This window comes from Colobus angolensis, unplaced genomic scaffold, assembly GCF_000951035.1.
Source record: "Colobus angolensis palliatus isolate OR3802 unplaced genomic scaffold, Cang.pa_1.0 Scaffold272, whole genome shotgun sequence".
Classification (NCBI taxonomy): Eukaryota; Metazoa; Chordata; class Mammalia; order Primates; family Cercopithecidae; genus Colobus; species Colobus angolensis.
The window spans coordinates 1,385,733-1,412,931 of record NW_012115955.1 but is presented as its reverse complement, the minus strand read 5'-3'; the positions used below and the strand labels follow the sequence as shown (position 1 = coordinate 1,412,931).

The 27,199-nt window shown below is 44.0% G+C and overlaps 1 protein-coding gene across 3 annotated transcripts in view; it reads left to right on the top strand.

Moving 5' to 3' along the window:
• Positions 1–27,199, top strand: part of SYK (spleen tyrosine kinase) — a 95,742-nt gene that overhangs the window by 6,863 nt on the left and 61,680 nt on the right. Inside the window, exon 1 of one of the 3 annotated variants that reach the window (XM_011948008.1) lies at positions 19,183–19,343. The exons of the other annotated variants lie outside the window; for them this stretch is intronic. The gene's annotated coding sequence lies outside the window, so the exon portion shown is untranslated. Of the gene's footprint in view, positions 1–19,182; positions 19,344–27,199 lie in introns of those variants that run through there. 3 annotated transcript variants of the gene reach the window in all.

Below are 27,199 nucleotides of genomic sequence, written 5' to 3'. Positions count from 1 at the left end.
CAGCCCCTGGTGCCTCTTTGTGCGTCCAAATTTTCTCTCTTTTTTTTTTTGAGACGGAATCTTGCTCTGTCACCCAGGCTATAGTGGAGTGGCTCGATCTCGGCTCACTGCAAGCCCCACCTCCCAGGTTCACGCCATTCTCCTGCCTCAGCCTCCCCAGTAGCTGGGACTACAGGCACCCGCCACCAGGCCCGGCTAATTTTTTTGTATTTTTTTGGTAGCGACGGGGTTTCATTGTGTTAGCCAGGATGGTCTTGATCTCCTGACCTCGTGATCCGCCCGCCTCGGACTCCCAAAGTGCTGGGATTACAGGCATGAGCCACTGCGCCCGGCCTAGGTGTTAGTCTTTTAGGGCTGCATTCTTGCAGCCTGTCCCACATGAGACAGGAGGAGGGCGAGACCTGGATGTGCACAGGGCAGGATGGCCCATAACTAGTCTGTGTGGTGTGTGGGTGGCAGGAACTCCCCATTCTTTGTGGGTGTGGCCGTGCCTTCCCTGTTCAAACGAAGCCACACACATGTATTTTCCTTCAAGGGGGCTTCTGCTGCTTTCTTGGAGCTGGGGAGCATCTACTCTTCTCTTGTCCTCCCGCTCCTCCCTGTTCCTCCCTCAGGTCTCTGTCACTTCTAAGGCACTCCACCCTTGGTCTTCTCCCACCTTGCACCCCCCACACTGCTGCCTGCTGCACCCCCTTCAGTGTGAGCCTGTCTTGCTTCATGCCTTTCAAGGACAGCATTCATTGCCAAGCTACTCATGGAATATCTCCTCAGCTCCTCAGTGTGCTATGACTTCATTTTCTGTAATATTGTTTTTCATGTTTCTTCCCCTTCTCTGCATTTATAGCTGTGCATATGCTTGAGGTGGAAGGCCACCACTTCCTTCTGGTTAGCAATGCCAATCAGCTGATGGTCAGGGCTACACGAAGGAACTCACAGTGAGGGCGTGGGGAAGAGCCTGGCTTGAGCAGGCTGCATCGCAGGCCTTGGCGTTAGGTTCCCCAAATCACTGCCAGTGATCTTGTAGCTCCGTCATGAAGTCTAACCTGCTTATTAGGACACTGAGAGTCCAAATTCATAGATTTCTTAGAAGCCTGTTTAAATATGCAGAGCATCTAATTCAACCCGATTAGAAACCGGCTCAGAAAGGTGAAGGGATTTGTCCAACCACTAAGTGATGCTGCTGGGATTAGAACTCTCAAAACGGGGTGTTTCTAATTCAGAGCCAGAATCTGTATCCGCTACTCTAATAAGGCATAAAAGAGGATCTGCTGTCCTGCGTAAGTGGTGGGCAGGTTTGGAGTCCTGTCAGTGGCTCAGGAAAGCTTGGAGAGGCAGAGGGAGGACACAGCCTCTGTCAGACATGCCGATTTTACTCTTCACCAATGGTTACACAAAACTTGTTATGATCTTTGTGGCTTTTGCATTGAAAAGTTAAGCATATACAATAGGAATTAGACACAATCCCAAACCAATGAGAGGTTCAAGTGAGAACAGTGAAGCTTTTATGCATGCCTTCCTTCCACAGAGATACATTTACTATCCAGAGTGAACTAGAGCCTCGTGGGAAGTGAGCTCCGAGCCCCTAGCAGTGAGTGTCTCTGTCCTTCCCACGTCAGACCTCCATGTCTGTGGCTGTCTCCCTACGGGCAGAACTGCTGCTCTTTGCCTGCGTTGCTGTCATGAGGGTTGGGAGGGGACAGCTGTGGACAGATCTCAGACCCATTTCCCTCCTGTTATGGAAACGTTTGTGAGGCAGGTGGGACTTCAATGATTTGGTCAAGGAAAGGCAGCTTGGCAGCTGGGGAGGACTCATGCTAGAAAGAAGACAGAAAGGCAAGTATTTGTGAGGGATGATTTCCCCGAAGGAGCCAGCAGTGTCTGCAAAGACTTCTGTGTAAGGTATTCCCCGGAGCTTATTTCTTCTAAGAAGACTCTGGAAGCTGTGTCAGTGTCTGTTATGGAGGAATGGAGTATCAGTACAATCGGATTTTCATACCAAAGCACCACATACTGGACGGCTTGAACAGCCCAATGTGTCGCCTCCCAACTCTGGGCCAAAGAGACTGAGGTCAGGGTATCCCCAGGTGGCTCCTTCTGAGGGCTGGGTGGGAGAATGTGCTCCTGGTGTCTCCTTGGCTTATGGGTGACTGTCTCCAGCTCCACATGGCATGCTCCCTCTGTGCCTGTCTCTGGGTCCAGATCCCCTTTTTGTGTAAGGATACCAGTCATGTTGGAGCAGGGTTCACCCTAAGGACTTCAATGTGGCGTAATCACTGCTATAAAGACCCTGTCCTTAAATAAGTTCTCACTTAGAGGAGTTAGGGAGTTAGGACATCAGCATTTGAATTTGCAGGGGACACAATTCAACCTGTAACAAATGGGTGAGTGAAGACTGGCACCTCCCCTTGATGGCCTTTCTGTGATGCCAAGAGCACCAGGGAGCTCTCCAGATACGAAGATGGAGAGATGTCTAAGGCCCCCGAAATGTGCCTGCTGTATAGATGATTCCAGAACTCTGTCAGTGTGAACACCAAACACAATGAAGCACATTAAAATACTTAGGATAAAGTGTTTCTTTCACTTTAGATGTGCAAAAACTTTAAAAAAGAGAGAGAGACTTATGAGAAGAGAAGACTCAGGGAAGAAATGTAAGATAAAGGTGTTAAGGGAGACAGACTCCACAAAATTGCAAATGAAGCTGCTGTGGGGAGTAGAGCCCAAATACCATGCAGGCATGGGGCCAAGGGAGGCTTTGCATACCACGCAGGGGAGGCACAGGGCCGTGGATGAATGGCCTTGGGAAAACTGCAAATCGTTTGGAAAAAAACAAAACTTTGCTCTGTATATCAAAATAAATTCCAAGCTGAACAAAGAATAAAAATATAGCATTGAAATAATAAAGCTATTAAAAGAAAACTTAGGTGAGTTTTAAAATAATTGTGAAGAGGCCTGTCTAAATGTGATAAAACATACGAATTTATAATAATACTCACCACAAGATTGATAAGTACGATTTCCTAGAATTTTAAGCAAATCCCCATAAAATGAAAAAATATATAAATAAATGAAAAAATGGTAAGATATATTTAATTTCAATGCTTGTGATAAAGCATCAATAGCTTTAATATGCAGTGAGTTTTTTCAAATCAATAAGAAAAAAAATACAGGTGGGTGCTGACAGGGCCGTTTGGTAATATCTTTTAAAATTTAAAACACAAGTACTTTCACTGAATAATTTCACTTTTAGGAATATATTACACATATAAATTGACAAAAGTGGAGAAATATATATGCATACCGTAATTCATTACAACATTTTATTTTATAACAGCAAAAAAAAAAAAACCACTAAGGGAAGTGCAGTTGATTCATACGTTGGAATCCTATGCAGTCTTCTAAAAAATGTGGAATTTATTTCATTCACCAAATAAAACAATGTCCAAGTTCTACTAGTGAAAAAGCAAGATGTGACATATCATTATATTTGTTTAAAAAACTCATGCTGGGTTAGGTGCAGTGACTCACACCTATAATTCCAGCACTTTGGGAAGCCGAGGTGGGCGGATTGCTGGAGCTCAGGAGTTTGAAACCAGCCTGGGCAACATGGCAAAACCCCACCTCTATGAAAAATACCAAAAAAAAAAAAAAATTAGCCTGGAGTGATGGTGTGCACCTGTAGTCACAGCTATATGCGGGGCTGAGGTGGGAGGATCGCTTGAGTCCAAGAGGTCAAGGCTGCAGTGAGCCGAGATCATGCCACAGCACTCCAGCCTGGGTGACAGAGCAAGACCCTGTTTCAAAAATAATAATCATAATCATAATCATAAGTAAAAACTAAAAATCTCACACATGCACATAGTAATTTAAGTGATATTGGATTGTTGTTTACTACTTATACATACATTTCTGCCTATACATATTCTGTCCAGTGTGTACACATGTGTATGTAAATATGTAGCGTGATCTGGAAGTGTAAGCGCCAAATTAAGAACAGCAGTTTTGGGGGGAGGGGAATATAATTGGTTTAGAGAAAAAGGTGACATCTACATTTTTATTCTGCCTACCTCAGTGTGCCTGCAGCATTTACAATGATCAGGAGTGTGTATATTTTTCAGTTTAGAAAAATGATAATAAGAAGGTTTCCTTGAGGGGAAAGGGTGAGTAGAATGAGACCAGGAAGAGAAGTAACTTAGAAACACGTCGTGCATCGTGACTGCTGGCACCATTCTGTCCTCCAATGAATGGTGGGGCTTCGAGAGGTTCAGCGGTTCACCCAAAGGTATACAGCCATGGTTTCAAACATGCTTGCACCCTGCCGTCACTCAGGTCCTGAAGCCCAGGCCACCTCCAAGGACACTGGGGTGCTCTGGTGTGCAGCCTGCCTTCAGATGTTTCTTAAAGCCACTCCTACTCCACCTCACCCAGTGCAGCAGCCAAGACTGAGGACCACCATTTGACAGCTAGTTCATAGGATTTCATAGCACAGAAACACATCTTTAAAGGCTGACGAGGATGCCACCAAATTGGTATTTATTGGTATGCTGGGTATATAGGCAGCTGTGTGTGCCTTTCACTGCAAAGACACTGGGCAGGCCAGAGTGGCCCCTCCCCATTTGATATGTGTGTGTGTGTGTGTGTGTGATTGAGAGAGAGGGGGCTCATGTTTTTCTGTTGAGAAGAGTCCTTTCCATAGGAACTTATTTTCTCCTAAGGTGTGCCATTCTGCAGAATTTTTGGAGGAAGGCTTTAGAGTGAGAATGTCAGTGCATTCTCAGCATGCAGCTGTAAGCCTTGCAGGAGGTGAACGCACAGGAAATAATTCTCAGAGGAAGAATATGTGCACTGGTCAGATAGGAAAACCGACCTGTAACATTTCTACACAAGATGATTTGAATGGTTTTCGTCTTTAAGATTTTTTTTTAACATTATGCTTAGTCCACCGTGCTTTATTCTGTCAGACTATTTGTCATCTGCATGCTTCGTGTGAAACGTCTTTTTCTTGTGAGAAGGACGTAAGCAATTTCGCTTCTGGTTGAGAACTTGGGCCATGATTTCTTGGTGTCTGTGGCTTGGCTTCTGGGCCTCACTGGCTGCAGCTGATGGTGACCAGAAGGGCTGTTCTTGGGGGTCCTTAGGGGATGGGCTGCTGCTGCTACCTCCCCACCCCAGCTGCCTCCATCAGCACTGTGCCATACTCGCCCAGGAGAGGCCCTGGAGGCCTGCCCCCGTGTTTACACTTTATAATAAAATCTCTAGAATTGTGCCTTTGACATATAAACGTCCAGTTCCAAGAAGTGGCTCTAAAGCCCTCTCTGAGGGCAGGGTGGTTGTCAGAAGCAGACCAGGCCCTGGGCTCTAGATTCCATCCTTCACTTGAAACTTCTGGGGGCTGGTAGTACCCCATCTGCAAAATGAGGTTAAAAATACCTAACCCTTGGGTTGCTATCAAGCTCAGAGATGCTCTATGCAAAGCACCAATCAGACTGGCTCACAAAGACTAGGCCCGCTGTCAAATGTTCATGGTTGAGTGCAGGATGTCAAGGATTAATAGCTGCTGGTTACCAGGGAATTGAAGAGAGGGTTCTTTTACAAGCAAAAAGATTTTATGAGAGGGTCACAGAGACAGAGTGACTCTTGCCCAACAGTATCATAAGCAAATAAGCTGTGTCTAGATCCTAATCATGTGTGTCGGGCCCTGCTGGCTTTAATAAGCAACACATAGGGGGTGCGTTGTCCTCCACTCTCACATCCCCAGTCACTAGACAAGGTCACTCCCCCAGGGGGCATCTTACTCAGAAGCTCTAAGAGACTTTTTCGCATGACTTTGGCCTTTGCAGTTTTAAAATGTCCAGTTGGAGACCATGGCATGGAGAGTTTTTTATACTCTCTTCCCAGCATGGCACCCTCTTTGCATATTGTGGGCACTCTTAAAGTTATTTCTCATATTTTAATATATCAGATATGACTGGGATACAGTCAACTAGATATTTAGAGAAAAATTTATCACCCCCATTATCAAAAGAAAACCCAGAGCCTTCAAGTTTGGCCCAAGTAGAAGGAATTTCTGGAAGGGAGAATTGCCAGGACCACACAGTCTCTGGTTGTGGGGGTGTGTTTAGAAGATGCAGCTCATCATGTCATCTGTCATCCCTGCTAAGGATGTTCAGTATGGGGCCACTACCACATGTGGCCATTGACCGTTCAGTTACTCAAAACCATTTAAAATAAATGTTAAATTTCATTTAAAATTTAAAATTCAGTTCTCAGTCACCTTGGCCACGTTTCAGGGACCAGTTGCCACACGTGGGTGGTAGGTCAGTGTCAGGCAGAGTAGAACAGGTATTTCCATTGTTGCAGCAAGGTCTGCCAGACACCAAGCTGCTCTCAGCCCATCCCCTGAGGAGCCCAGGAGGGACATGAACTTCCACCCACCTCTCCGCTTTCCCAGCTCTCAGTGCCACCCCTTGCCTAAGTGCATGGTAACACTCGCCACTATTTCATGTGTTGATAACCTGCAGCTCCCAATTTTCTTAAGAGGATCTGACCCTGGGAACCGATGAGGGCAGCAGGGGTGCCCTCTCCTTTGACATGAGAACTTGAGTCTTGTCCATGGGGCTCTGGCCTGGCCCTTTCCATCCCCAAGGCTGTAACATTCTCCTGCTCAACACCACACACACACACACACACACACACATACTATAATGTTACTTCTCAGTCACCCAGGAACTGACATCGTTCCCAGTTATTTCCTTGCAGCAGTCCTCCAAACGGAAACACAGCCTTGGAGAAAGCTACGAAGTCATGTATCCTTGGGGTAAGCACTCTTGGTTCAGAATAGTTTCTGAAAGAACAAACCAAGTTTTTGCTCAAGAAGGTTTTGAGGGACTGGAGAAAACCTTAATGCTTGTTCCTTTCTCTTTGGTTAAAAAAAATCCAACATAGTTTCCTTGAAACATCTGGAACCTGAGGTTTTGTCCATTTTGAAAAGAAGATATGGAGAGGGAATGTGTTTCTTATGAAGGCAAAACAAAAAAGTAAGATGCCAAGCAAGTGGCCCTTGTACTTTCAAGTCCAAGAAACGAGGCGTTTGTTTCTGGGAATGCCTTCCATTTGCTCATTTTGTAAGTACTCAAGGCAGGCTGAGAGGGGAGCATTCTGAGGCGCTCCAGTGAGCAGAGGAGGGGTCCTGCCACTGGCCCCTCCGCTCCAACCTTGCCTCACTCCAGGCGCTGGGGCAGAGATGTGTGGCTGGCCTGTCTCTGGAGTTCCTGTGCTGCTTAATTTGAGTAGAGATAAAATGCCACAAGAGAAGTCGTTTTGAAGGGTTTGTGAATTATAGGACTTCCTTTCATGATTCAGCCTGACTCCAGGAAGTGCAGTCACGTGCTGCCCTACTAGGGGAGCTTCACCCCACCACCAGCACTCAGGCTCCACTTGCGGCAAAAGGTGCGATCAAGATTCTTCTTCCTGAATTATTATCTTAACAAAATTGATATGTCTAAAAATTGAGTTAACACTTTCATTCTCTAAAAATGTTTTTCGGAATGATGCCTTTCATGTGACTTCTTTATAGTCCCACGTGAAACTGGGAATATGCTCAGCTCTGTGCTTGTTCCCCTCTGTTCGGGAGCCTGTGCGGCTGCTCACTTTGCAGTCAGCTCTGTTTGGATCAGTTTTGAACCCCAGAACCTTCCACATAGAGGTGATAATTCTAGATAATTCTAGAGCAACTGCTTCTCTATCCTGGCTGTATGCTGGGCTCTCTAGAGAGCTTAGAAATACTGATGCCTGGGCCCATCCCCCAGAGATTCTGAGTGTTAGGGCTGGGAAAAGAGCACCCTGTGTGATCCTAACCTGGAGCTGAAATGCAGAGCCACTGTTCTCAGCTGGAGCTTTTCATTGTTGTTTTTGTTTATTTGTTTTGTTTGTGAATTGAGCTTACTAATGGAAGCAGGAGCTTGTTCTGATTAGCGGTCATGAGAACCACTTAGGCAGCGGAGGCTGCCCTTAGAATCTGGTTCACTGGGCTGTGCTGGGCTGGACATTGACAGTTTTAGGACACATCTAGATGGAGTGATTTTGAAGCAGGTGTTTAGAAGGCAGATAGCTGTGCCTCTGTTCTTCTGATTCTTGACAGAGACATCATAACCTTCCACAGTCATTTCAGTCTAAGTCCTGAAAGCGTTCACTGCCAGCCCTGAGCCTAGCTGGACTATGTGCCTCTGGTTGGACACATTTGCCACCTCTGAGAACTGTGTGGATGTAACTCTTCAATCTTCTGGCTTGATGTGTTTCCAAGGAGAAGCTTGAGGCCCAGTAATATTTTTAAAGTTTTTGAATAAATTTAATCTTACATAATTATGGGGTACACAGTGATGTTATATCTGTACAGTGTGGAAGGGTTGAATCAAGCCAATTAACACACCCATCATCATCAATGCTTATCGTTAATCCTCTTCTCTATCTGCAACTTTGTACTCTTTGACTGTCAGCTCCTCATTCTCTCACTCCCCAGCCCCTGGTAACCACTATTTTGTTCTCTGTTTCTATGAGTTCAACCATTTTAGATTCCAAATATGAGTGAGATCATGAGGTATTTGTTTTTCTGTGCTTGACTTATTTCGCTTTATGTAACTTTCTCCAGCTTCTTCTGTGTTATCACAAACAATAGAATTTCCTTCTTTTTCATGACTGAATAGTATTCCATTGTGTGTGCGCCACATTTTCCTTAGCCATTTATTCCTTGACGGACTTTTAAGTTGATTTTGTATCTTGGCTATTGTGAATAGTGCTGCAGTGAAGCATGGGAGTACAGATATCTTTTCAACATAAATTTGTAAACTTCCTTAAAATATTATGAGTTGTTTTTTTTTTGTTTTTGTTTTTGTTTTTGTTTTTTTGCAATTTTTTGTTTTTGGCTCATCAGCTATCATTAGTGTTAGTATATTTTATGTGTGGCTCAGGACAATTCTTCTTCTTCCAGTGTGGTCCAGGAAAGCCAAAAGATTGCACACCCCTGCTCTAGAGGTTCCTGGATAATATGCTCTTTTAACCCCTGCAGATAAGACTGTTTATATTTCTGGAAATTTTATAACTTTAAACATGTGTTCTACTCCTTTATTTTAATTATCTATTTCAGGGACAGTAATTTTATAATTTTAGATCTCCTCTGTCTTTCTCAATTTTTCTGTTGAATTCCTAAAGTCTTTGTTAATTCCTATTTCATTTTTCTCAAGCTCCACAGATCCTGTCCCCCATGCTGCCTGCAGTGTTAATATCCATTCACTTCTCCCTGCTTGATGTAATAGCCATCATTTCTTTTCTGGCCTTTTCCCCTGATCTCTGCCAGCTTATCGTTGTTGTCTTTTTTTGCCTCTTCCTCTCTTTTGAGCTGTTATTTTAACCAAGTGATCATTCTATTAAGTTCTTTGATTCCATATCTGTGTGTGGTCATGGCTTCATCTGCCTTTTGGGATATTTTTCTAGTGAATATCCTTTGCCATTTGTTTCTCCTGTTGCTTCTCTTCTTTAATTTTTTCAGCATAATTGTACAAACCCAAGGTAGGATCCTCATCTTTGAAATAAATTGTGGAGGGGCCTTGGATATGTTCCAGCCGACCAGAATATTTCCTCGTTTCTCAATAATGTGTCTGTGTGTGAGACAGAGAGACAGAGAGTGAAAGAGAGAATGAATTGGTTTAATATGTATTTCTCCCCAGTGAGGCTGCCAGCCATTCAGTCTCCTCGCTTCAGCACTCTAAGAAATGATTGACTTTCCATTGCTGTGTATATCCTTCCACTCCGCAGGCCTTGTCTGAAGTCTACAGCAGCTGGTCCCCACTAAGGGTCTTCATAATCCCAGGGTGAACACAGCTGCATTGGGCTCTGCTTGCGGCATGTTATTGCTCAGGATCAGGAGTGCCCACTGGTTCCATTGTGTTTCTCTTTCTGGTTCTTGTTGCAAGGTCGTTTCAGAGAGGAAGGGGCAGTGTCTCTGCCAACACCCAAGCAATCTGATATTTTGATGTTTATCTTACAGAGTGACTTACAGCATGTGGCATCGAAACAAAACCGATGGCTAAAAATCAACAAATAAGCAGGAAACAACTTCAGAATGACCAAAAAAGTTCCTGGGGCACTCTCAGCTTCCGCCAGCCTCTCTGCTGGCCAACCAGGCCATTTCATTAGCTTTGATCTGTTCAGCACATTGAGTTATGGGGAGCCTCCCAAGTGTCAGGAGTGGGGTGAGGTAGCAGGGGCTGTCGCAGCAGCTGAGAGGCTTCCCTGCACTCGACTTGTTTACGGTCAGATCGTAAGGAAGCATGGGAGCCCAGCATCAGGCCCTGGTCATGCGTAATCTCATTTATTCATGACAGCAACCATAGGGTTTTTCTTTGGGAAAAAAATTATAAAATACAGAAAAGTGCAGCACCATCCAAATTAATAAATGTTGCTATTTTACCCATTTATGCCTTTATTTTTCCTAAAAGAAGAATAGTCCAAATAAAGTAGAAGCTATAACCTTTTATGGATGAGGAAGTAGAGAGTAATCTGCTCAAGGCTGGCTAGCTGGTGAGCAGCAGGCCTGGCTCAGGCCCCTCTGGTGCCGCTTATTTAGGCTGCGTGGCCTTCTCTGCCCTGCAGGAATTACGCTGGCTCGGCTGTGCAGGTTGGTGACTGCAAATATCAACCCCTCTAATAGAAAACCAGGCAGATTTTTCTCATGCCATCAGCTGATTTTTGGTATATGTAAATAAAACCTATGTTTTTGAGAGTAGCAGGAAACATTTTGTTAGAAAACCAAATGAATACAGGGAGATATGACTATCAGGAGCTGAGACTGATATTATAATTTTTCAAGTACTAGTATCTGTGTATTGATTTTTACAGTAATTTGTACTTTCCCATCCAACTTGTTTGTGACCACTGAGGCCCTTTGTGAACATCTTAGAAGTCACTCAAAATGGATAAAGAATGAATGTGAGTCACCCATAGCAGTCTTACGTGAGATAATATATGGTTGATCCTCAGTATTCATGGCTTCTGAATTTGTGAGTTTGCCTACTCCCAGTCATTTATCTGTAATCCCCAAATCAATAACCATGATGCTTTCAAGGCCATTTGAGGTCATACACACAGTGTATTAGTTCATTTTCACACTGCTGATAAAGACATGCCCAAGACTGGGAAGAAAAAGAGGTTGAATTGGACTTACAGTTCCACATGGCTGGGGAGGCCTCAGCATCATGGCAGGAAGTGAAAGGCACTTCTTACATGGTGGTGGCAAGAGAAAATGAGGAAGAAGCAAAAGCGGAAACCCCTGATAAACCGATGAGATCTTGTGAGACTTAATCACTATCACAAGAATAGCATGGAAAAGACTGGCCCCAATGATTCAATTACCCTCCTGCCCTGGGTCCCTCCCATAACATGTGGGAATTCTGGGAGGTACAATTCAAGTTGAGATTTGGGTGGGAACACAGCCAAACCATATCACCCACCCCTGGCCCCCTCAAATCTCATGTCCTCAAATTTCAAAAGCAATCATGCCTTCCCAATAGCCCCCCAAAGCCTTAACTCATTTCAGCATTAACCCAAAAGTCCAAAGTCCAAAGTCTCATCTGAGACAAGGCAAGTCCCTTCCACTTCTGAGCCTGCAAAATCAAAAGCAAGCTAGTTACTTCCTAGATACAATGGGGGTACAGGTGTTGGGTAAATACACCCATTCCAACTGGGAGAAATTGGCCAAAACAAAGGGATTACAGGGCCAATGCAAGTCTGAAATCCAGCTGTGCAGTCAAATGTTAAGCTCCAAGATGATCTCCTTTGACTCCAGGTCATACATCCAGGTCACACTGATGCAAGAGATGGGTTCCCATGGTCTTGGGCAGCTCCATCCCTGTGGCTTTGCAGGGTACAGCTTCCCTCGTGGCTGCTTTCACAGGCTGGCATTGAGTATCTGTGGCTTTTCCAGGCACATGGTGCAAGGTGTCAGTGGATCTACAATTCTGAGGTCTATAGGATGGTGACCCTCTACTCACAGCTCCACTAGGCAGTGCCCCAGTAGGGACTCTGTGTGGGGGCTCCGGCCCCACATTTCCCTTCTGTGCTGCTCTAGCAGAGGTTGTCCATGAGGGCCCTGCCCCTGCAGCAAACTTTTGCCTAGGCATCCAGGCATTTTCATACATCTTCTGAAGTCTAGGCAGAGGTTCCCAAACCTCAATTCTTGACTTCTGTGCATTTGCAGGCTCAATACCACATGGAAGCTGCCAAGGCTTGGGGCTTTCACCCTCTGAAGCCACAGCCTGAGTTCCACATTGGCCCCTTTCAGCCACGGCTAGAGCAGCTGGGACACAGGGCACCAAGTCCCTAGGCTGCACACGCATGAGGACCCTGGGCCCAGCCCATAAAACCACTTTTTCCTCCTGGGCCTTCAGGCCTGTGATGGGAGGGACTGCCATGAAGGTCTCTGACATGGCCTGGAGACATCTTCCCCATGGTCTTGGGGATTAACATTAGGCTCAATGCTACTTGTATGCAAATTTCTGCAGCTGGCTTGAATTTCTTCCCAGAAAATGGGTATTTATTTTCTATTACATAGTCAGGCTGCAAATTTTCCAAACTTTTATGTTCTGCTTTTTTTATAAAACTGAATGCCTTTAACAGTACCCAAGTCACCTCTTGAATGCTTTGCTGCTTAGAAATTTCTTCTGCCAGATACCCTAAATTATCTCTCTCAAGTTCAAAGTTTCACAGATCTTTAGGGCAGGGGCAAAATGCTGCCTATCTCTTTGCTAAAACATAACAAGAGTCACCTTTACTCCAGTTCCCAACAAGTTCCTCATCTCCATCTGAGACCACCTCAACCTGGACCTTATTGTTCATATCACTATCAGCATTTTTGTCAAAACCATTCAACAAGTCTCTAGGAGGTTCCAAACTTTCCCACATTTTCTTGTCTTCTTCTGAGCCCTCCAAACTGTTCCAACCTCTGCCTGTTACCCAGTTCCAAAGTCACTTCCACATTTTGGGGTATCTTTTCAGCAACACCCCACTCTTCTGGTACCAATTTACTGTATTCATTTATTTTCAAACTGCTGATAAAGACATATCTAAGACTGGGAAGAAAAAGAGGTTTGATTGGACTTAAAGTTCCACATCGCTGGAGAGGCTTCAGAATCATGGCGGGGGGTGAAAGGCACTTCTTACATGGCAGCAGCAAGAGAAAATAAGGAAGAAGCAAAAGCAGAAACCCCTGATAAACTCATCAGATCTCATGAAACTCTCACTACCATGAGAATAGCATGGAAAACACCGGCCCCAATGATTCAATTTCCTCCCCCTGGGTCCCTCCCACAACATGTGGGAATTCTGGGAGATACAATTCAAGTTGAGATTTGGGTAGGGGCACAACCAAACCCTATCACAGAGTGGCACAAAATTTTAGCCACATGCATTTTCTGGACACTCCAACTCCTCCTTTCACCTCATATTATAAGTAAGTGTCTTTTTCCCAGTCTACTTAGTGCCATATTTTTTGCATTTTTGTTCCTTTTTTCAAATTGTGGTGACTTTGCTGTTTAGAGTAGCCCCCAATTGAAGTGCTATCTGGTGTCCCTAGGTGTAAGAAGGCTGTGCTGTGCCTTACAGAGAAAATATGTGGGTTAGAGAAGCCTCTGTCAGGTGTGAGTTATAGTTTGTGCTGTTGGCCATGAGTTCAATGGTAATGCATCAACAATAGATATGAAATAAGGTGCCTTTACAGAGAAACACATAAAACAAGTGATGCATTAATCAGTTGATGAAAATGTGGTGACCACAGGCTCTCAGGCACATAACCCCTGAGAAGCAATGGGCTGCTACTTGCTAATTCAGTTTTGGGGGGTGACTTTATGGAACATATAACCTGAAATAACGAGAATAAACTATATTTTACTTCTTTCTTTTACAAAGCAAGGAAATAATTTTTAAAAGCAAGTTAAATTTGACTCTTTTTGTAAGAGAGATGGTTTTGAAATGGTTGACCTGTTTTATAATACAGAGAAAGTCTCTTAGCCTTACACTTTATATGAGTTAATTAAGTCAGCAGATTTTTATTGGGCTCCTATGATGTGACTGGCACAGTTTTGGTACCAGAAGGGCATCAGCAAAAAAAGTCCAGAAGTAGACAGATCACAGCCTTCAGGATTAAAAGCAGTCTCATCAATGTGATATTTCTGTTTAAACTCAGTAGCAAGTCCAAAATAAGAATCTTCTAATTATCACACATTTTTCTTATGAAAGAATAATTTTTCATAGTCAATATTTCTAAAACATAATCAGTATCTTTCTCATTAGCAGAGACTGATTGTATGGCAGATGTACTTGCACCTGCAGAAGCTGGACAAGGGTGATGATTTAGTATAGTACACACCCACCAGGCAGTCCTCCTGGCTCCCAATATTTAGGCCCACAGTATGATCCTAGGTCATGCTGGGCACAGGCTCACTCAGAGGCTATCAGGCAGAAATCTCTGCCTCACCGCACAGCAGCTTCAAGCATTGCCTTCAGTGGGAGTCTTACTTGCACTCCACACAGCTCAGGTACAAGGCCCTGAGGTCCGCACCTGGAGCTAATTATCTCTTTGAATAACACCGTAGACATAGCTACCAGAAAATAAAAGAAACTGAAAGGCATGATTAATACAAGCCTCACTAGGTTCTTAAGGTAAAGATCTGAGAAAGAGCTCCTCATGGCTCTGGTAGGGAAGGGGAAGAGTGATAACTGTGAAATACACCTAGGCTTTCTCCATGACAAAGGTTACTCTCCAAGGGAAAACACTTTGCAAGAGCCTTGCCTCAGCTGGGAATTCCCAAGGGAATTCCTCAAGTTCCAGCACCCTCCTCACTTTATCACTTAAAGGACAAAAAACTCGTAGTCAACAGGGGTCAGGGCTTCAAGGAAATTGTTACAGAATGGTAAAAGGGTTGAATATCCAAGAAGATGTAACAATCCTAAATGTGTATGCACATAACAACAGAGCATCAAAATATGCAAGACAAACACTGATAAGACTGAAAAGAGAAATAGACAAATCCTGTCTTATAATTAGATATTTTAATCTCTTTCTCACAGTAGTTGATAGACCAAATAGATAGGATAAAAATGGCCTGAGCAGTACTGTCAGTCAACTTGATCTAATTGACATTTATAAAATATTCCATTCAACAGCAGAAAAATGCACATTCTTCTCAAGCTCACATGGCATATTCACCAAGATAGAGCACATTCTTGGAAAACATGTTAACACATTTGAAAGAATAAACTTCATACCAATTATGTTCTCAGAACACAATAGAACTAAACTAGATATCGACAACAAAAAGATGGGGGTTTTGGGAAATTTCCCAGATACCTGGAAATATAACCTATGTGTCAAAGAAGAAGTCTCCAAAATTTAAAAAAATATTTTGAAGTGAATAAAAATAAAAATATAATTTATCAAAAATTTTGGGATGTAGTAAAAGCAGTGCTTACAGAGAAATTTATAGCACTAAGTGCACACATTAGGTAAAAAATATACAAAGCAAATTACTTGCGATTTTACTTTTAAGAAACTACAGAAAGAAGAGCAAATTACGCCTAAACCAAGCAAAAGAAAAGAAATGATTAAAATTAAAGCAGAAATCATTGAAATTAAAAACAGGAAAACAGTAAAGTCAATAAAACCAATGTTGGTTCTTTGAAATTATCAACCAAATTGATAAACTTTTAGCTAAGAAAAAAAGGGAAAAAAATTGTAGAAGATGCAATTTACCAATATCAGAAATGAAGGAAGGGTCATCACTGTTGATCTAATAGATATAAAAAGATGATAAAGGAAGATCATAAACAACTCTATACTCACAAATGTGGTAACTTAGGTGAAATAAACTAAGGCTTGAATGACACAAACTACTAAAACTTACAGAAGAAATGGGTAGCCTGAATAGCCCTATATCTTTAAAATTTAAATTAATATAACCTTTAAAACGGAAATCTTCAGGCCCAGATAGGTCCACTGGTGAATTCTATCAAACAGTTAAGAAAGAAAGAATACCAGTTTTCCATAATCTTTTCCAGAAAATAGAAATGGAGAAAACAGTTTCTAACTCATTTTATGAGTTCAGATTTCACCTAATACCAAAACCAGTTAAGGCATTACAAGAAAACTGCAAAGCAATATTACGTATACATACAAAAACGCTCAGTAAAATAGTAGAAAATCAAACCCAACAATGTATAAGAAGATCTATGTGCCACAGCCAAGTGGAATTTATTCCAGGTAATGCAAAACAGGTTCAACATTTGAAAATAAATTAATGTGATCCATCACATCAATGGGCTAAAGAAGAAAAATCATATGACCATGTTAATAGAGGCAGAAAGGGCATTTGACGAAATCAAAACACTCTTTCATGGCAAAAAAACAATCTTAAACTAGAAATAGAGGGAAACTTTTGTAACTTGATAAAGAACATTAAGGAAAAAAAAAAAAAACCTACAGGTAACATCATACGTAATGGTGAGAGACTGAACACTTTCCCTCTGATATTGAAAACAAGGTAAGACTGTCCTGTCTTACCACTTTGGTTCAACATCCTACTGGGAGCACGAGCTAGTGCAAGAAAACAAAATAAAACTTATACAGATCAGAAAAGAAGAAATAAGACATCTTTATTCACAGATAATACACATGTCCATATGGAGAACTTCAAAGAATCCATAAAACAACTCTCATAACTAATAAGTGAGTTTGCAGGATGCTAGATCAATATACAAAAGTGAGTTGCTTTCCTATATGCGAGTAGTAAACTACTGAAATTTGAAATAAGAAAAATTACCATTTATAATAGCACCAAAAAGACAAAAAACACAAAAAAATGCTTAGGCATAAATCTAACAAAATATGTACAGGATCTGTATGCAGAAAACTACAAAATACTGATGGAAGAAATCAAAGAAGATGTAAATAAATGGAAAAGTAGTCCATGTTCATACGCTGGAAGACTCAATGTTGTTAAAATGTTCATTCTGCCAAGCTTGATCTGTAGATTCAACCCAATCCCAATCAAAATCCCAACAAGCTGTTTTGCAGATAATGACAAAATGATTCTAAACTTTACTTGGGAAGGTAAAAGACATAGAATACCCAACACAACACCCAATAAAAAAGGGACAAAGTTGGAGGACTCACACTGCTCAATTTCAAGTCTTACTAGAAACAGATACAATTCCTGCCCTTATGGGACAAACAGACATTCATCAAAAATGCACATGCTAGAAAGTAAAGGTAAATTAAATCAAAACAGTGGTCAGCGGTACAAAAGGAAAGCATGTTGGTTCTGACGGTGGGGACAGGGACATGTTTATCCTGAGTTCAAAGGGTAGTCTGGACAGTGGGAGGATTTTTAGCAGAGAAAAGGGCCACAGCTTAGAACATGTGAGAAGGGAGCAAGGTGGGGGCACTGACAGCCAGGGCTACTCAAAAGAGATGTGGAGGGAAAGGATGGTATGTGGTTTTGGAGACGAGTGGGCATGTGTGGGAGGCTGAGAGGTGAGATAGGTGGAATTGGCAAGGGGTTGACTTTAAGCAGTGTAGAGAAGGGAGTGATCTAAGAGGACTTGGATTTTTATCTTCATAAATGGATGGAGCTCTTGGGCCAAAGTTCTCAAACTTGAGCTTTTGAAATACAGAACCTAGAGCTTCACCCCAGAGTTTCTATTTGGCAGGTCAGGGTGGAACCCTAAGAATATTCATATCTTCCATGTTTCCTGGTGATGCTGACATTGCTCGTCCAGAGACACACATTGAGAACCCAGCTCCAGGGAACAAGAAGGAGCTCCAGGTTAGGCAGGAAGGACCCATGCTTACAATTGGATGGGTTGACTACGAGTGCCTTTTTACCGCCACCTGAAGATGGTAGCTAAGAGAAGAGGTGGGCTTCAAATATTGGCTCCACCACATACTGTGTGTTCTTCAGCAAGCCAGTTGACCCTCCTGAGCCTCGATGGCCAGGTCTATGAATTGAGAATAACAAAAGTATCTACCATTAGGGATGTTGTGCAGATTAGTTGGTATCTGTTGAGTCAGGTACTCATGGAATAGCTGTTTTGCATTAGCCTCATCACCTTCATCATCATGGTCACTCTGGCCAGCACTAAAGATGTATACCCAACCTCTCTGTGGCTGAAGTTTATCTTCTATAAAATGAGAACCTGTTTTTCATGAAGCTGTCATTTTCACAAATTTGGGGTGCAGGTGCAGATTGCCTACTGTTGCGTTTCTGAACACTTCCCTCACAAGGCTCCTAACCCCACCCCAGTAAACTCATCAACATGACTCCTTCCAGCTTCCACCGCTCTGGGGAGGATTCCTTTTTATCTTACATTTCCAGTGATGTTTCATGGCCTTTTGTGGAGTGTACCCTGGCTGAGCTTCTGGCTCTTCTTGAGCGTGGGGGATATCTCAGACTGCAGTGGGAAATTCAAAAGCTGTTTGCTTCACAAAGTAAGGGAATGTTAGTAGATGCTTGAAAAGTACCCTGAGGGAGCTGGTCAGAGGTGCTCTGTAAAGTTGCATCTGTTGCTAGCACCATGAGCAGCTGTCTGCCCAGGAGGCCTGGGAACAGGGACAGAGAGAGCTGGCACCCTTCCTTCCTCTGCCCTACACATTGGCCCTTCCGCCATTAAGACCATCTCCACTTGACGTTTTCAGTCTTCTGGCTGGGAATTAACATCTTGAGGTCTCCATTAAGATCTTTTCAAGGATGCTTTTCCTATTTGTTTCAATCTTCTGGTTGAATTTGATCCATGTTATGATGTCGGACTTTTTAAAAAACATAAAACATAAAACAATCGGGAAAACGTTGCTATACCCATCCTAGCAATTCAAGACCAAGTTCATTTGGTAAAAACACTTGGGAAAGGGCATCTCCAGGCTGGCTAATCACTAATCACAGTCCTGTCCACTGACTCCTTCTTCAACTGGTGTGTGTTCTGGAGGGATCTATGTCTCAGAGCATTACTTCATTTTGAATGTGCAATTAAAAGAGGCCCCATGTTGCTGGGGATCTCACACTTCTGCTTTCTGGTTTGTTTTGCATGCTGACACTTTGAGGAAAAGCCCACTTCCCTAATTACAGACATCGTCCAGCAGCAGGAAGCACTCTGGCTTGTTGATGCCTGTCTTGTGCTTTCTCTCTAGTTTCAGCTGTTTTCCTTTTAAGATACTCCTCTCAGATTTGTGCGCTTCTTCCCTTCCCACATTTTATCCTGCCCAGAGCCTGGGATTCCAGACCTGCGTTTGAATCCAGGAGACGGAGGTAGGTCAAATTTGTGGGAATCGAGCGTATTTAGAAACCCTGACCTCAGGCTCTGCGCCTCTGTGGGTGTCTGTAGGAGGGATACTTAGGTTTCATGCCTGCGTCTGCGTTTCCTCTCCTCTGCCGCCAACATTCTCCCACTGAGCACATGTCCATCTTGAGCTGGAAGGTTTAGCGGTTTGCCATCTTGTCTTGCCTGCAGTTATGATGCACCTAAATCATCTTTCTCTCCTTCCTATAACCTATGCCACTTTGCTTTAAGCATTGGGTATATTTATGTCTTAGGTTTATGAAAGACAATTATAAAATCTCAGGAGACCATCATAAGCCCTGTAATATCTTGCAGTCCTGAGTCACCCACAATTATTTTTTAACTGGCTAGGAAAAAGAATGCGAGCGATTTTTTAAAAATAGACATTCAATAAACTCTGGATATTTCTTAATCCACGTTTACTGTGTCCTTTTTGCTTAAGTCAGGTGTTTTGGTTTCTCTGGTAGCTGCAGGGTCCCCATAAAGGTTATGCTAATGAGGTAGTGATAGAAAAGTAAAATAGAGCCTGAAAGCGGGAAACTTCGGCAAGGTACTAAGGCACAGACAGGAGATGTTAGGTCTGCCGGCTGTTGTCATTGCAGTCTGCTGTGGCCTCACCCCCAGGCCTTCACAGCTGAGTAGGAAAGGGTCTTGGGATGGGTACCAGGGCAGGATCAAGGAAAGCCTGCGACTGTTCTGCCCTTCTCATCATCCATGTGTGGTTTGCCTACATAAAAACAAGACAGGAAGATCTATCAGGCATATTCAACATGAGTTCTTTTGTCTAGCATCTTGTTAGTCATTTGTATTTTTCCGCAGAGAAGAGTGAGTGATGAGGTGGCCCTGGGACATGGTAGATGGTGCAGTTCACTGGGAAGACATCCTTGGCCCCACTCAGGGTCAATATGGGCCCCAGACTGCTGGCTGCAACCCCACCCTGTCCTCTTCTGCTCAAAAGAGCATGCAAGGGACATTGCTAAGTGGCAACTGTGGTTGCAACCCAGCATTCAGTTAATGATTCACAAAGGCTAGCTCTCTTTTTAATTACCAATTGCGTGTGCATTGCGTGTGCGTCCCTTGCCCCTCCTCTGAGCACACCTGTGTGATGAGGCATGTACTTCTTCCTGGTGGAGAAGAACTACAGAGCTGTCTCCCAGGTGGAGCCGGCAGCCCGGCCCGGTCACCAGCACAGCACAGTGACTTGACTGTCCTCCCTGGCTCCCTTCCCTACCCGTGGCAAGTGCCAACTTGCTTCCACTCACACTGAACTTGCCTCCCTCTCACACTGTAGCACTTGAACAGGGCAATACTAGATGATAGCAGAGGTTCTCAGACATTAGAGTGCTTAAAAATCACCTGGGAAGCAGGCCAGGTGCGGAGGCTCACGCCTATAGTCCCAACACTTTGGGAGGCCAAGTTGGGTGAATCATGAAGTCAGGAGTTTGAAACCAGCCTGGCCAACATGGTGAAACCCTGTCTTTACTAAAAATACAAAAAACTAACCGGGTGTGGTGGTGTGCGCTGTAGTCCCAGCTACTCGGGAGGCTGCGGCAGGAGACTCTTGAATCCAGGAGGCAGAGGTCGCAGTGAGTGGAGATCATGTCATTGCACTCCAGCCTGGGCAACAGAGTAAGACTCAGTCTCAAAAAAAAAAAAAAAATCACCTAGGAAGCTGTTTAAAATTTACACTTCTTGTCTGTATGCCCTATTTGCTGGGTCTGAGGTCGGCCCAGGTCCCTGCTTTCCAGAAGGGAGCCTGAGGGTGGGGTGCCCTGAAGACCACACTCAGGTAGAACTGGACATGCGGGCTTTTGTGAGCCAGAGTCCTGCCAAGAACTGGAATCTGCAGGTGGCTTTGGCCAGTCCCACTTAGAGGCAAGAAGAGGTGTGGATAGTAGAGAACCTGGAAATCACACAGTCCCCAGGATGAAAGTGGAACTCTCGGACCAGATCCTTAGTCTCTTCCTTTTGTGAGCCATTTCTGCCTACCTGTTGTCAGGGAGGCAGGAGGTTCATTCTTCTCTCACATGGTGCCTGACATAATGACTTGCACATGATAGATGCTCAACAAGCATATTGAGTGAATCAATCATTTAGATGTAAATTAAATGCACCAGATGGGCTGGTTGTTTGTTTATAACTATGTAGAGAGTTAACATTTATGTTGACACCCAAGCATAATATCTGTTTTCTGTGTTAATTATGGCAAGGTGGGCATAGAAAAGAGATTTCTGAGTGTCTCTTGTGGAGCTTAAAAAAGTCTATGTGTGGGTTGAGATCAGCCTTTACTTGGTGCACTTTCAAGTCTTTTAAGTTCTGAAGGCACAGCAAGAGAATTTGGTGTTGAAGGTTTGGATAATGTTTTCAAGTATTTCAATATTCCTCTGTTTCTAAACATTAGTAAAAATCATGCCTCATGCTGCCATCCTTAGCTTCACTTTTTGTTTCTGAAATGTGTATCTCTGTATACTAAGAAGTCCCCTGTGCATGCCCACACATACAGCAAAGTCAACTGCTCAGCAGAATGTGCACGATGTAGGGCTGTGCCTTGGAGAACAGACACCCTGTGCAGTGTGATTCACAGGCAGGCCTCAGGATGGCATCCTGGAGGACAAGTGATAGCTGTTAATGAAGCCAGTGGAGTGGATGCAAGGCCAACTCAGGCCCTGCAACTGGGTTCTGTTCCTCAGTGTTGAGGCCACAGGTCTCTGTCCACATGTTTTCTTTTGCACAGTGGGATCCTGCCGCACAAGGCAGTGCCCCCAGCCCTTTGCAGATGAGTCAAACGTGCTTGTCTGCAGAACCTGGTGCTGGGTGGGGTGGTCCCACCACATCACTCTTCCTTGGTCATTTCTCTGTAACTAATCAGCCAGTCCCTGACCAAACCAGCAAGATCAATTCTCCCTCTGGCTGGGCTCATTCTTCTGTTTTTTCTTTTCTTTTTTTTGAGACAGAGTCTCGCTCTGTCGCCCAGGCTGTAATGCAATGTCGCAATCTCTGCTCACTGCAAGCTCCACCTCCTGGGTTCATGCCATTCTGCTGCCTCAGCCTCCCGGGTAGCTGGGACTACAGGCACCCGCCACCACGCCCGGCTAATTTTTTGTACTTTTAGTAGAGACAGGGTTTCACAGTGTTAGCCAGGATGGTCTTGATCTCCTGACCTTGTGATCCGCCCGCCTTGGCCTCCCAAAGTGCTGGGATTACAGGCGTGAGCCACCGCGCCTGGCATCCTCTTTCTTATGAAAATTAATCTAACCCACAGATGAAGTGTCCTTTCACCCAAATCTTGACAATTTTCTCAGCTTCAAGCTTCAGAGGAAATTCCCAGGCACATCTTAACAGGGCTGCTTTGCATTGAGGGGGCTGTGTGGTTTGAGTGTGATAAGCCTGGATATCTTTCTGCACTGTGCTGATTTTGTTCCCTTCAATGGTATGGATTTGGCAGCAATTGTTTCCAGGTGATCTTTTCCCGGAGAACCACTTATTTCCCCCACTGTCACCTCAGTCTGTATGATAGGAGGGCTCTCATGGCCCAGGGATGTGAAAGTGAGACACTTTCAATTGCTAAGCACTGCTGGAAATGTGCACTACAGGAAGTTGAGGGGGCTGGAGGGGAGGGAGCAGCACCTGCAGGAGCCATGCTTCAGTGGGTCTCAAGAAAAGCAGAAGGCTGGAATCCCAGGGCTGAGGCCCCTTGATAACTAGGACAGATGGGGTAAAAACAAAAAGAGGGAGGGTATAGAGACATAGGCTACCTCTTCTGGTTCGATGCCAAGCTAGAAAATGCTGAAATGAACACACATTTATGAGATAGGAGTAATATATTTAAGAACACAGTCTTACATAGAGATAACTGTTTTTCCAAAACATCCAAGGTAAATTTATATATCTTTATGGATGAGGTTGGGTCTTTTCAGGGAAGGTTGGGGAGATGGAAGGGAAATTACTTATGATCAGGCCTCGTGATTCGTGGATTCCACATCTCTACATTCACCTACTCATTTAAATCTATTTGCAACCCCAGAATCAATATTCATAGCACCTTTGCGGTCATTCGTGACTCGCACAAAGCAGTGAAAAATTTGAGGTCACCCAACCTAACCTATGCTTAGGTTGCACAAGGTGACACTCTGCTTTCTTGTTTCAGCTCTTATAAACACATTTTCTTTTTTCTTGGCCATTTAGTCCATGGTTTTTGCATTTTTGTGCTTTTTGGGGGTGATTTTGCTATTTAAAATGGCCCCAAGTACAGTGCTTAAAGTACTTACTGTCTGGTGTCTCTAAGTACAAGAAGGCTGTGATGTGCTTTACAGAGAAAATACATGTGTTAGGGAAGCTACTTTCAGGCATGAGTTATTGTGCTATTGACCATGAGTTCAACATTAATGAATCAACAATATATATGAAATAAATATCTTTAAATAGAAATACACATAAAACAAGGTTCTGTATTGAGTGACAAAAATGTTGTAACCAGAGGATCACAAGAACCTAAGCCCATATTTCCCTAGGAGCAACTGTTCAGGATTTGACATTCAGCCTTCATGGTGACTTTACAGAGCATAACTACTGTGAAGAACAAGGAGCAACTGTATTTTGTTTCATGCATCAGATGGAAAGAGAATAGAACCAGAAGTAGTGATATTGATGAAATGGAGAGGGGAGAAAGAAGAGAAAGAAATGACACTATGAAGATTTATTAGTTAAAATGTTACTAGTGATAATAAATTAATCAGAACTTTGGCCTCTGCCTTTGATCCTGGTTCCCATAATCTCTAAGTGCCAGGCTCAGATAATGTGGCCCTTGCAGGGTTTGGGTAGCTAGTCCTCTAACCATTTCTATAGGTAAACGTGGCCATGAAGGAAGCCAGGCTGAGGCAGGCAGCTTCCAGGAGCATACACTGGGCTCAGCTCCTTCCTTCCTAACCTCTATTCTAGCCACATGTACCTCTTCAATACCAGAAAGTCTTCTTCTGACTCTGCCAGAGCCCAGCTCCTAGAACCTAGCTCATTCACTCACCAGCCTTTTTTGTCAACAATTCATTCAAATATTTATTTCTTTAAATATCTATTAAGCATTGTTGCTTCTCTCTCCCAACTCCATTGTACATGCTGTATCAGTTATCTGTTGCTACATAACAGATCACTCTAAACTTAGTAGTTTAAAACAACAATAATTACTTATTATTGCTCATAATTTCTATGGGCCGAGCATTTGAGATAGCTGGGAAGGCTCAGGCCCTCTGTAGGGTTGCAGTCAGGTGTGGGCCAGGGCTACAGTCTCACCTGAAGGCTTGATAGAGGCTGGAGGATCCTCTTCCAAGGTGGCTGCTCATATGGCTTGTCACTTAGTGCTGGCTATTGGCTAGAGGCCTCAGTTCCTTACCACATGAGCCTCCCCAAAGAGCTACTTGAGCATCTTTCCAACAAGACATCTGGTTTCCCCAGAGTGAGCAATCCAAAAGCTGAGGAAAAGTGTTAAGTGCTCTCATGAGCTGGCTTCAGAGACCCAGCATTGTCACTCTGCAGTCAGCCACTCTGTGTGCAAGGGGTGGGTGTACAGGAAGTGAGGATCGCTGGGCACCATCTTGGAGGCTGCCTGCCATGTGTACATTTTAACTCTCCAACAGAATTTGAAGGCTGAAGACCCATACTTAAAGTAGCCTCTGTTCTAGGCAATAGGGAACAAAATGGTAAACGTACTTACACTAATGGAGTGTCTATTCTAGTGGCTTTGGGGAAGATAGACCAAAAAAAAAAACAGAACTAAAACTCCAAGGTGGGACAGGTAGCTGGGAGGGTTAGTGTTAGATGGGCCTGTAGAGCTCAGCCCCCCTTCATCATGTTGGCCTTCATGCTGGCTGTTCCTCTGTAGGGGATGGAATTTTCCTCTGCCAGAGCAATGGCCTCTGGACAGCTTGTTCAGCTGCTTGCCCAGGTGTGATCCTCTGTGCCTAATCTTCCAGTCAGACTGCCCCTAGAAACGTGACTTCTTAATTAGCTCAAAGGGTATCTGAAACATTGTACTTATGGTGGCAAGCATGGATCTATTGCTCTTCATCTATAAAGTTGCTGCCTGATAAGGTAGAACTACACAAATGATAGTTTCCCAACTAAATGCGTTTTAAAGGGCAAAGGTTGTATAGTCAGCCTTAGTCCTGGCATAGGGGAAATGGACTATGGAAGTCTAGTTGGAAGAGAACATTGAAACATGCCAGTAAGTGCAAAAGGATACAGTGTAATTTAAATAAAACACATGGAAGACATGAGGAGACTAGCGGGATATCATGGGCTCATCCATTTCTGCATGTTCCAGGAGGGTGGCTGGCAGGGCTCCTTGGGTGTGGAGCAGAAATAATCAAAGCCTGTAGAATAAATCTGACTTTGTTCTAGATTTAACTCCTCATGGTGTATCACATGCAGGGTGAAGCCTGCGTGGCACTAGGGAGGCTTTTGAGGTAAGGAAGCATTTTTTTGGTTCAGTCCAAGCCCTCATTGACTTTCCACCATCCTCAGGTGGGGGTGGGCATGTCTGTCTCCCGGCCTCATGCACACACATGCACACACACATGCACACACATGCACACACATGCACACACATACACACCCTTCTTATGAAGTGTAGGGCTGCCTGTGCTTTTCTCTTTTCTTCATCTCACCATGACTTATCCTCTTCTCTATTCAGAGTTCCCACTTGAGAGAGTCCAGTTGCCCTGGGCACCCCTCCACACTCCACACTTATGACTTCAATTAGTTGCAGTGGCTTTGGTATACTGTCATTCCCTTTCACCAGTGAGGAATTCTGGTGCTATGGTGCCCAGGTCACACAAAGCTGGGCCGAGTCACCAGCCTTCCTGATTCTCACCTCTGTGCCCTTGAGTTCCCTGCTCTCTGGCCCAGGGGAACCACCTCCATGGGGTTCCATTCCTTCCCAGCCCGCCTTGTCCTTTGTTCATTGGCAATGATGTTAACAAATTATATAGGGGAATATTTGTTCATCTAATTTATTGGTAAAAAGGCTAGAACAAGCTTGTCCAACCCGTGGCCCAGTGGCCACATGTGGTCCAGGATAGCTATGAATGTGGCCCAACTAAAATTTGTAAGCTTTCTTAAAACATTGTGAGATTTCTTTCCCTTGTTTTTTGTAGTTCATCAGCTATTGTTAGTATTAGTATATTTTACATGTGGCCCAAGACAATCCTTCTTTTACCAGTGTGGCCCAGGCAAGCCAAAAGATTGGATACCACTGGGCTAGAGCAATAGAAGGGGCACATCAGATTTGTGTCCACAATGGCTGACACAGTGGTTTCCAGTCAGGGGTAAGTTACCCTTAGGGAACACTTGGCAGTATCTGGAGATGACGTTTGGCTGTCATGATTGGGGAACGGGGTGGGGAGAGGCCGGGGATGCTGCTTAACAGTCTGTACTGGACAAGACATTCCCCGACCCTACACACATAACAGAGAAGGATCCAGTCCAAATGTCAGGAGTGCCAAGGTTGAGTAACCCCGAGCAAATATGATGAATGGTGCCAGATGGAAATGGATGGAACCATCATAAGGAGTGGGAGCAGGATAAAGGCAACTGTCTTAATCTGTAAATCAAGGGTGGGGGATGTGTTTTGACCACATGCTTTTAAGGGAAGCTTTTCATTGTCCAGAGGCCCAGTGGGGATCCTGGATGACCGGGGCCACCCATAGCTGCATTTGTGGACAACTGGACACAGGCTCAGGAGATCTTGGCAGCATCACTGGGGTCGGTACACTTTTAAGAGGGGCTTGGGTGATGTGAAATTGTTTGGACAAAATGAGCAGGACAGTGAGAG